The sequence below is a fragment of the Myotis daubentonii genome, chromosome 9 (genome assembly GCF_963259705.1).
Source record: "Myotis daubentonii chromosome 9, mMyoDau2.1, whole genome shotgun sequence".
Lineage (NCBI taxonomy): Eukaryota > Metazoa > Chordata > Mammalia > Chiroptera > Vespertilionidae > Myotis > Myotis daubentonii.
Window position 1 is genome coordinate 64,804,270 of NC_081848.1, and position 11,128 is coordinate 64,815,397.

General features: G+C 40.6%; 1 pseudogene; it reads left to right on the forward strand.

The window, feature by feature from the left end:
• Nucleotides 1–6,573: 6,573 nt before the first annotated feature.
• LOC132242354 (5S ribosomal RNA) lies at nucleotides 6,574–6,692 on the forward strand (annotated as a pseudogene).
• The last annotated feature ends 4,436 nt before the right edge of the window (nucleotides 6,693–11,128 follow it).

Consider the following 11,128-nt stretch of genomic DNA (forward strand, 5'->3'; position numbering starts at 1 on the left):
CAGAAAACAAGTAAAATCAATGATGATGATGATGATGATGATGATGATGATGATGGTAGTAGTAGTAGCTACCACTTATTTAGCTGAGTCATTTACTTTTATTAATTCACTTTATTCTTTCCATAGCTATTTAATATAAGGCTTATTTTATAAGTTTTTTAGAGAAGCTACCTGATTTGCTTAAGGTGACCCAGTTAATGAGTTGAAAAGCAAGGATTTGAACTTGGTTTTGAATGCTCAAGTTATTTTATGTCCAACACGGTCCTTGGCATTGATGGGAACTAGGAGAGGAGCACAAGCTCTTTTCTTGCCCTTTGGTTAACAATCTGTCTTGGGATAGATAAAACACTGAAAACTCTTAAAGAGCAATGAACAATCGTGTACAATTAAACCCCCTCAGTACTTAATCTCCTGTTACTAGTTAATAATTTTTTTATTAGATAGTCCCTGTTCAGATTACTAGTGTAGCTTCTGTCTCCCAATTGGATCCATGCCATGTGGCATGCACGACCACTGGGGCTCAGCGATGCTGCCAGGCATTTGGGGGGCAATGTTGAAGCCTGGAGCCACAGCTTTTTAGCTGTATGACCTTGGCAATCACTCTCAGCCTGTTGCCTTATTTAAAAGATGGGATTATAGGGAACTCATACAACTTAACAAAAGGAAGATGAACAATCCAATCAAAAAAATGGGCAAAGGATCTAAATAGACACTTTTCAAAAGAGGGCATTCAGAAAGCCAAGAGACATATGAAAACATGCTCAAAGTCACTAATCATCCGAGAGATGCAAATCAAAACAACAATGAGGTACCATCTCACACCTGTCAGACTGGCTATCATCAACAAATCAACAAACGACAAGTGCTGGAGAGGATGTGGATAAAAAGGAACACTCGTGCACTGCTGGTGGGAATGCAGACTGGTGCAGCCACTATGGAAGACAGTATGGAGTTTCCTGAAAAAACTAAAAATGGAACTCCCATTTGACCCTGTGATCCCACTTCTAGGAATATATCCCAAGAAACCAGAAACACCAATCAGAAAGGATATATGCACCCATATGTTCATAGCAGCACAATTCACCATAGCTAAGATCTGGAAACAGCCCAAGTGCCCATCAGTAGATGAATGGATTAGAAAACTGTGGTACATCTACACAATGGAATACTATGCTGCTGTAAAAAAGAAGGCACTCTTACCATTTGCAATGGCATGGATGGAACTGGAGAGCATTATGCTAAGTGAAATAAACCAGTCAATCAAGGAAAAATACCACATGATCTCACTCATTCATGGATAATAAAGACCATTATAAACTTATGAACAAAAATAGATACAGAGGCAGAGCTGCCTCAAACAGACTGTCAAACTGTAGTGGGAAGGCCGGGGAGGGTTCGGGGGTAGAAGGGGGGGGGATAAGAGATCAACCGAAGGACTTGTATGCATGCATATAAGCATAACCAATGGACATAAGACACTGGGGGGGGGGGAGGGTAGGGGAGGCCAGGGGATTGTCAAGGGCGGGGGAAAAAAGGAAATATATGTAATACCCTTTGTAATACTTTAAGCAATAAAACTGAAAATAATAATAATAATAAAAAATAAAAGATGGGAATAATATGTACCTCAAAGGAGTGTTGGAAAAAACAGTGAAATAGTGTGAGGAAACTGGTTTGCAGACATGAAGTTCTCCTGCAACAGCAACAAAAACATCAGTCGTGGCATAAAGGCTCAGAAATAGTGCTATTAAAATTCAACTCCATTACAAATTAGAGGTATACCACCACCCCCTGTTTTCAGTACAGACCTTTTTATCTGGCCTGGTTTTGGGGTTGTTTCAACTCTACAGCTCCTTTGAAAATGCTAAATACCATGTGATGAGGTGCTTTGTTGTTGCCGTAGGATTTTGTGAGTCCTTCAGTATTTTTTTTTTAAAATATATATTTTATTGATTTTTTACAGAGAGGAAGGGAGAGAGATAGAGAGTTAGAAACATCGATCAGCTGCCTCCTGCACATCTCCTACTGGGGATATGCCCGCAACCCAGGTACATGCCCTTGACCGGAATCGAACCTGGGACCTTTCAGTCCGCAGGCCGACGCTCTATCCACTGAGCCAAACCGGTTTTGGCTCTTCAGTATTTCTGACCACATGTCAATCATAGTGCCCTGTGCACATCAATTCACAGAGAGTGATTTTTATTAATAGTGGGATTTTCTGTGTGAGGGCCCCTTTCTCAAATATCTCCCTTCACTAAGGTGTCACCATGAGTAAAGTCCACCATTTTCATGTTTTTGGATAAATACTATTCCCTTTAGCTATTCTTTTAAAAATGGATTTATTCCTCTGAGGACCAATACATGACACTTCCATTAATCATGTCTACCTTAGTGGGAATTACTCTACCAGGTAATTTTGTAACAGGAAGTGACCAGACAGCACGGAACAGCTGGAGAGAAAATAATGTGCTGAAAGTTAAGGGAGGAGGGTGAGTGAGAAGGAGTAGGCATAGAGCAACCTGTTTCCCAATTCTAGTCAGAGCCAGTGCTGCACATTGGACATGCACAGTAACGATTCTCTCATTTTGCAGACCTAGGCATGTATTGCAGAAAATAATCAGCAAATTTTGGAGGTTATAACATAGAGGTTTAAATTATAGGCTCTGTAATTAGCTAGATCCAGGTTTGAGTTTCAGCTCTGTCGTTAAGTAACCCTATAATACTAGGCAAATAATTTTATCTCTCTGATTCTCAGTTTCCTCATTTATGAAATGGGGATGATAATGGTACCTACACAAAATTGCAGTGAGAATTTAAAGAAATAATGCATGTATGTGTTTAGCACAGAAACTAGCATGCAGTAAATGCCATTACCTATTGTTGTTATTAATGTTAAGTATTACTCAGAGTTAGGTGGGTGGAAAAATTATCTCATTGTGGTATTATGGGTCCCATGACAACCACAGGATACAAACTACAGGTTCAGCCTATCACAATGGTATTAGATATGAAAAATTTCCTTAGAAATCTAAAGTTGCTCAAATACTTTTAAAATAAAATTTTTACTTTGCAATAATGTTAAATTTATGAGAAAGTTGCCAAGGTAGTATAGACAGTTCCCATATATCTTTTACCAGCATCCCTAATGTTAACACACTTGAAAATGTGTTGAAGTGTGACAAAATTCTCACACTCTAAAAGCTCTAATTCTTTTATTTTGTCCATGTTTCTTTCTAGTTCTTGTTTACCTGGTGTGATAGATGGAATTATTGTCCTCATTCCTTCACTACCAATAGTATTTTTTTAAATATATTTTTTTTATTGATTTCAGAAAGGGAAGGAGAGAGAAATAGAAACATCAATGATTAGAGAATTATTAATTGGCTGCCTCCTGCATGCCCTCCACTGGAGATCGAGCCTGGCCCTTGATAGGAATCAAACACAGGACCCTTCAGTCCATAGGCCCACTCTCTATCCACTGAGCCAAACCGGCTAGGGCAGTGATGGTGAACCTATGACACGCGTGTCAGAGGTGACACGCGAACTCATTTTTTTTTTGGTTGATTTTTCTTTGTTAAATGGCATTTAAGTATATAAAATAAATATCAACATATACGTCTTTGTTTTACTATGGTTGCAAATATCAAAAAATTTCTATTATGTGACACTGCACCAGGGTTAAGTTAGGGTTTTTCAAAATGCTGACACACCGAGCTCAAAAGGTTCGCCATCACTGGGCTAGGGCCTACCAGTAGTATTTTTAACACCCACACCTTTGCCATAGCCTCGTACTATAATATAAGCATGAATATATTTGCACTATCTACAAAGGATGTGGAGTGAGGTTCTTTGTTTTTCATTGTGTCATTTATTTAAAACACTGGTTCTCAGTCTTGGCTACACATAGATCATTTAATGCCAAGGTCCCACCCACAGAAATAACAATGGCATCATCTGCATTGGGGCCCAGTCACCAGTTTTGTTTTAAACACCTCTGGTAGCTGTGATGTGCAGCCATGTTTGAGAACCACTACTTTAAGGTATAGCATTTTGAAATTTAACATGTGTCATTTCACACTGAGTCTCTCTTTCTGCGTCTGGGTGGTTTATACAAGCCCATCCATTTCCATATGCAGTGCTGATGGCCCCGTCATTACGCAGACTGGTAACTGCAATATCACCTGCACTATATGAAACCTTCAAGTAATGCTGTAAAAGTTGAAGAACAGGAAATGCAGTCTGTTTGGAAATTGACACCCTCCTGGAAGAGGAAGGAATCGCAGGATGAAAAGGGAGCTCAGTAATGCACACACGTGGGTACATTTGTTCTACGAACTATCACTTATGTCATTAGAAATATTTTTTTTTTATTACAGAAACATTTATTAGGCAAGTCAATATTCCCCACAAGGAGGGAATTACTTGGGGGTGGGAAATGTTTCCCCCTGGAAATTATAGAGAAGAATTGTGTGTCTAAATTGTGGAGGCTGATCTCTGAACGCAGTGGCTCCAGCAGTGGTGAGAACAGCAGGGGGCCCGTTGGCAGCTTGAGGCCTGCAGTTGTGGTTTGGATGGGGCAGAGTCCCCCATTAGAAATATTTTAAATCAATATACTCACGTAGTTCTCACTTCCTGGTTCACCTATGCAATCTGGTTTTCAACTTCCTTGGGGAAATAGTTCAGGGGGAAACAAAGGGCAGTTGATTGTCCTTGTCATGCAGGGAAACCTCTCACCTGCTCAGATACCTGCTCAGGTGAAAGGATGTGGTTTAGAGAAAGAACTATTGAATGAGGTCAGGCACTTTTTTTACTGACTCACGTGCTAGCAGCCCAGGGAAGGAATCAATGGGAGTGCTTGTGCATGGATCAAATCACTGACTCCTTGGCATCTGATCATCCCAGTTTTTATTTTTATTTTTAAATATGTTTTTATTGATTTCAGAGAGGAAGGGAGAGGGGGAGAGAGAATGAAACATCAGTGAGGAGAGAGAATCATTGATTGACTGCCTCCTGCATGCGCCACACAGGAATTGAACCGTGACCTCATGGTTCATAAGTCGTGCTCAACCACTGAACCACGCTGGCTGGGCCATCCTAGTTTTTAAATTTAGGACAAACTGGAGGTTGATTTGGAATTTTGACTTCCTTCATTTCACATCTCCTGCCTTTCTTCCTTCAGACATTTCCAGGCTTGGATTTTCAGGTGACCTTTGGCCTTTGTTCTGTGTCACCCTCCTCCATCCTAACCCCTTCCTCCTTACTAGTGGGGTCTTTAGGAATTTGGATCCCTGAGTTCTAGTCCAGCTCTGCTTTGACAAGTTCTGTTTCACTCTCTGAGTCTTAAGTTTCTAATCTCATTTTCCAAATGTATAAAGTGGAACTGCTGATGCCTGTCCATCTCATGAGGTTATTGGGAAGAGTAAATGAATAATGTCTGTGATTGGGCTTTGTAACTGTAAATCTGGGAGTCAAACACAAGAGTCAGCACATTTGGCCAATGAACTGACCCATGACAGTCCATATAGTGCTGGTGAGTGCTGACCCAGTGTGTGGCCCCTGTTGTGATCACATGCGGTATCATTGTTTTCTTCTTAAATACAGTCATTTTTGGAGACCTTGGCATACAGAAGGGTTCTGCACCTCTGCTTTGAAACCACTCAGCATTCAGGTACTGGAAAACTGGAGTCACTACCATTTCCCTCCTCAGCCCTTCAGTTTTCAGCAAAGCCTTTGGAGCTTCAACACATTCAGGATGAGGAGTGTTTGTTGGGGGTGACATTGGATCCTGAGCAGGCAGAACTTCACACTTCTGGTTACACTGCTGGATTAGAGTACAATTTATTGTTGAGAACTGCAATCCTATAAAATAAAAGCCTAATATGCAAATTGGGCCCTCGACCAGGAGTTCGACCGCTTGCTATATGACGTGTGCTGACCACCAGGGGGTGGCACAGAATGAAGGAAGGCCCTGGCCAGCAGCCGGGGAAGGAAGGCCCCGATAGACCCTGATTGCTGGCCAGGCCTAGGGACCCTACCCATGCATGAATTTCATGCACCAGGCCTCTAGTTAGTTAATAAACAAGGATCTGAACCATCTCTTGGCCTACTGTACCACTCCAGTTTTGTTTCCTTAGGTGAGAATAATAGTGCAACTGGCCTACATAGATGTATGTGTATAGTATGTATTATATATCAGTGCATTATGTATACATGTCCTTATTAATATATATACTCATTGTGGCTCATGAAATAAGAGCCCAATCATAAACAGTGACTACCTGTTTAGTGGCAACCACTTACCTTGCACATTTTATGTGCTAGGGTTTTTATACACAATTAATTCTTACAATAATCCTGCCACACAGTTATTGTCTCTTTTTATGAATTTGGAATTTTTCAAGATCACCAGAGGAGGGGGTATTTAAACTCAGATTTGTCTTGCAAAACTTGCAAACCTTATACTTCCAACCACTCAACTTTTCTATTTTGCTTCCTCACACAAGATGTTTATTGGAGGCTGTGTGTGTGTAAGGGATGGGGAGAGGCTGTCATGTGATTACTATAAAGAAATGAGTCTACGGCCATACCACCCTGTATATGACCAATCTTGTCTGATCTAGGAAGCTAAGCAGGGTCAGGCCTGATTAGTATTTGGATGGGAGACCGCCTGGGAAAACTGGGTGCTGTAGGCTTAAACAATAAATAAATAAATGAAAGGCAGAAATTTTTATTTATTGTTATGATTCAGTGGAAAGCTTTTATATGTTACTTGATGTATTCTGTAATTTCAAATAGTGGCTAATTCAGTTTCAATTTCAAAAATAAAGATTTTCTGGAGATCAAATACACTTCCAATCAATGAAAATTTACCTACTGAAAACTTTGGAGAGATTTCTCAGGCTCTTTAGCATGCAGAAATGGCTTTGAAAGTCTCAAGAAAGAAAATAAGGCATTTCCTCATCAGGAATAACAATGTGACATTGTCTTAGAAAGGATTTTCTTGTTACAAGGAATATACACCCACTAAGCAGGCTGAAACCAGGAGAGGATGCATGAGGAAGCAGAGTGTCTATCTGAACCTAGAATGTTGCAGTGGGCTATCATGGTGAAAATGTATCCACTGTACATCCAGCTCCTAGAATAATGCCTAGTTCAAAGTTAAGGTTCAATAAATATTTGTCGAATGGAAGAATGAATGAATTTCTAAATTTCTAAGGGACAGAATCCAATTTGTTCAGGTGCCCATAAGCTGGTCCAATCAGTTTTGGCCAGAGGGCAGATTATGTAGAAGAGGTCATATGATTCCCAGAGAAGGACTATGGACGGAGAAGACACCCCAACAAGTGTCTTTTAAAGAAGTAATGAGCCCAGCTGGTGTGTCTCAGTGGTTGAGCCTCTACCTATAAACCAGAAGGTCACTGTTGATTCCTGGTCAGGGCACATTCCCTCATTGTGGGCCCAATCCTGGGTAGGGGGAGTGCAGAAGGCAGCTGATCAATGATTCTCTCTCATCATTGATATTTCTATATCTCTCTCCCTCTCAGAAATCAATTAAAAAAATTTTTAAAGGTAGTAATGAGTACCTTGCCTTGATGGAACTGCTGAGCCCCCCTTTCCAGTGAAACAACATGACCCTGTTAGGGAAGCACTATGACACTGGCACAAGGTAGAAGTGGTTGAACAGAAAAATCATCTTATTCATACTTTATCTCACTTTAGAATATTGGGACAATGGAAATATTTTAAAAATATGAAGCAAACACCTTGTTTATGAACTAATAAACCCTGTTAGTGACCACCACTTACTGAGAACATTTGAAAGTAGTTTGTTTCCAATTCATTAGGGGCAATGCTATTAGAGTGCTACTTCACAAGGCAAAGATTGAAGTAAGGGTCAATGTTTGGTGCAGAAACACCTGATTGACAATTTGAAGATTTTGGTAAATCTGTAGAAATCACCTGAATCTGGACTTGGTCAGGGAAAGGTCAAGTTTCTAAGAGCATAAGAGACCCTTCCCTGTTTAGCCACTACCTACTGCCTTTGCTCACCTGTCTTTGTCCACCTCCCATTCTCCCAGTTCTCAACATATTCACTATTGCTGTAGCCACACAAATTCTCATCTTTTTCCAAAAATGCCTTCCCTTTCATGCCCCAGTCCCTTAGCTCAAGCTTTCCCCTCTGCCTAGATGTTTTTTTCTTACCTTTTGGGTAAATCCCTACTTACCTTCAAGATTCCACATTTAGTTAGCCATAAAGTCTCCTCTGAGCTTCCCTCTATATCCTCAATTCCCCTACCCCCTTTATTCTTTTCTTACTCTAGAGAATATAGAGAGAAAGCTACATGCCCAGAACTCTTGTGGTAAGCTTAAGCTTGTGACTGAGGTCCATCAACTGGCTTTACCCACCTGACAGATGAAGATAGAAGTGAGCAACAAAGACAGAGGCCCCAGATGGGAAGATCACCCTGGCAAGTGTGTGGTAGATGCATTTGGTTCTTCTGGGATTGCAGCATGGCTAATGTGTAGTCTCTGGCATCATAGGTGCCAGTGATGGAAGGTGCAGAAGTGAAGATATCTAGAATAGTCCTGTGGTATGGGTGATAAGGTATTGTTTTCTGGATGTATAGCATCCAGGCCTGATCCTCCTGGAAATTCTCTGATGGTCTGATCTGCCGAATACTCTCTAGTAAATCCCCTTGTGCTTTGACTGCAACTAAAAATCTTTGCTAATACTGCACCCCAGCACAAGTTCTAGAATCTAGATCTTAATGAGCTTTGGGTTGCCAATGCCTTGGATGTGGTGAATACTCAGGAAATGGATGAATGGGTATGTCTCAATGGGAAGTCTCTGGTTCTGTAGGTCCCAAGGTAGGAAGGGGAAAGGTGTTGGGGATAGTAACATTGAATTTGAAGAGATAGGCTGAGTGGTAAGTGCACAAAGGAACCAGAAGGAAGCTGAGAAAAAGTAGCCTTCAATCCTGTCAGACAGAACTCAAGGGCAACTTTCAGTCAGGTCATGCTATGCCTACATATACCCTATTGATTCAATATCTCCAGCAAAAAAAAAAAAAATCTGGTTAATTTCAAAGAGCATAGCTGAACCTTTGTTCGCTGTGCTGACTAAGCACTCAGTCGGCTGACAGAATCATATTGAGTGGCTGGGTTGGTAGCACATCAATAGACAGTCTCAGAGACCCAGCCAAGTAGAAGGGTGTAAATTGGAGATGGGATTGGGTCTGAGAGGAGCACTTCAGGGCTAGGGGTGCTGTTCAAGTCTTGGGGTGATGGAAGGAAATAAAAGGAAATGTGGCTTTCATATTTTGTTGTGATTATTTTCCTTTTCATTTTTTTTTTTGTGGCCAGTAGTAGGTTGATAGCCAGCTTTCTTTCTCATTGACTGAAACAGCATCTGTTGCTGCTGGTGGTGTTTAGCAATCTAGAAACCGCATATTGAGAATGAATAGTTGGAAATATTTGATGGGACACTCAGTGAGAAGCAGACATTTAGAAAGTTACGAAGCTTTACTCTGGACGGCCTGTAAATTACACATACATGCACTCATTAGGTACCAAGACCTAATTAAACTATTTGGAGTGATGATTGAAAAATAAATATTTTAAGGGGCAAGAGAGCAAAATTTAAACGCACATTTCTTTAGTTCACAGTGTTGACTGAGGAGTCCGGGTAATTACTAATGGTAATAATGCTTGATAATTCTATAGTTGCCTGTGTTTACATTGGACGCAAAACCAGGGAACTTACCTCCTAAGTGAGCCCTCACTGATGTCCTTTCTAGAAAGGCCTTGGAGAACAAAGTTTCTATCACATCCAAGCAACAAGCTGGAGTTAATCGTGACATGAAGCACAGGAGAGCAACTGGAGGTAAACGTTCAGACCAAGGGAGTGAGATGGGGGTGGAGAGAGGAAAAAAGTGCCACCAGCCAGTTAAATGGAAGATGTTTTTTGAGCATCTGTGTTTGTGCAAGGCCCTTGTGTTAGGTACTGTGTGGGAAGGGAATGGGGGTGGGAGAAGGAGTCAAAGAGACATCTAAGACATCTACAATGTTCCTGGGAGGCATGACATGAAAAGAACATGCCATTCTAGAAGTGTGGGGTTTGTGCCAAATCCGTAATTCAGGAGTGCCATGGATGGAGAGGTTGGAGAGGGTGAGGACAGATGGGAGAAGCTTCTTCAAGTAGGCAGGTGTCAGTCAACAAACACCAAGGGTTCTTGGTGTTGAGATACAGGGTTGATCAAGAAAGAGTCCCTTTCCTCAAAGGGTTCCCATTCTGGGGAAGAAGGTAGATCATACACAATCTTAGAATACTATTATTAGATAGAAATATCGGATTTATTAATCAAGGAAATATTAGCTGCATGGAATCTGATGACCTACACTCAGACACTGTCACTTCTGACACACTCTATTATTTGAAACAGTCTCAAGTCTGCCCAGGTTTAAGTAGAAGTGACATAGGCTACCCATTTCAGTAGAAGGAGTGTAAAAAAATTTATGGACATATTTTCAATCTGACATGGAAATAAAAAAATTTAAATTTTTTAACCCCTCACAAAAGTCTCCAAAGCCTGGGACATCAGTTTCTAACCTTTTCCACACAAAGAACTTGCTTACTTAAAACAAAGTAGAAATCCCCCTGAGAAAATACTTATTGTCTTTCAAGGAATAGCACACACTCTCAGCATATAATTCAAGACAGCTAAACACAAAGAATTCAGAATAGTACAAATAATGTAAAATATCCTTGAAAACTTACTACCTAGAGATAACCACTAACTGTTGAAGAATATCCTTTTGGATATTTCTCTACGTGTTTACACAGATAAATATGTGAATGATTTTATGTAAATAGGATCATGCTATTGAGCTCTTCTGCAATGTATTCTCTTTTTTCCACTCAATAACATGTTAATTTTTCTATGTTGCAATAGAAACTGTTGGTTTCTTACTCAGTATCTATTGTCCCTTCATTTCTTAGCAGGATTCCCATTTTAATTCAGGAATCCAACCCTCTGTGAATGGCAATTCATTTTTGGGAAGGCAGACTCCATCTCTAGTCCCCAGGGTAAAAGATGATTTGGCTTAGTTAAAATAGCAGTCCATTCCC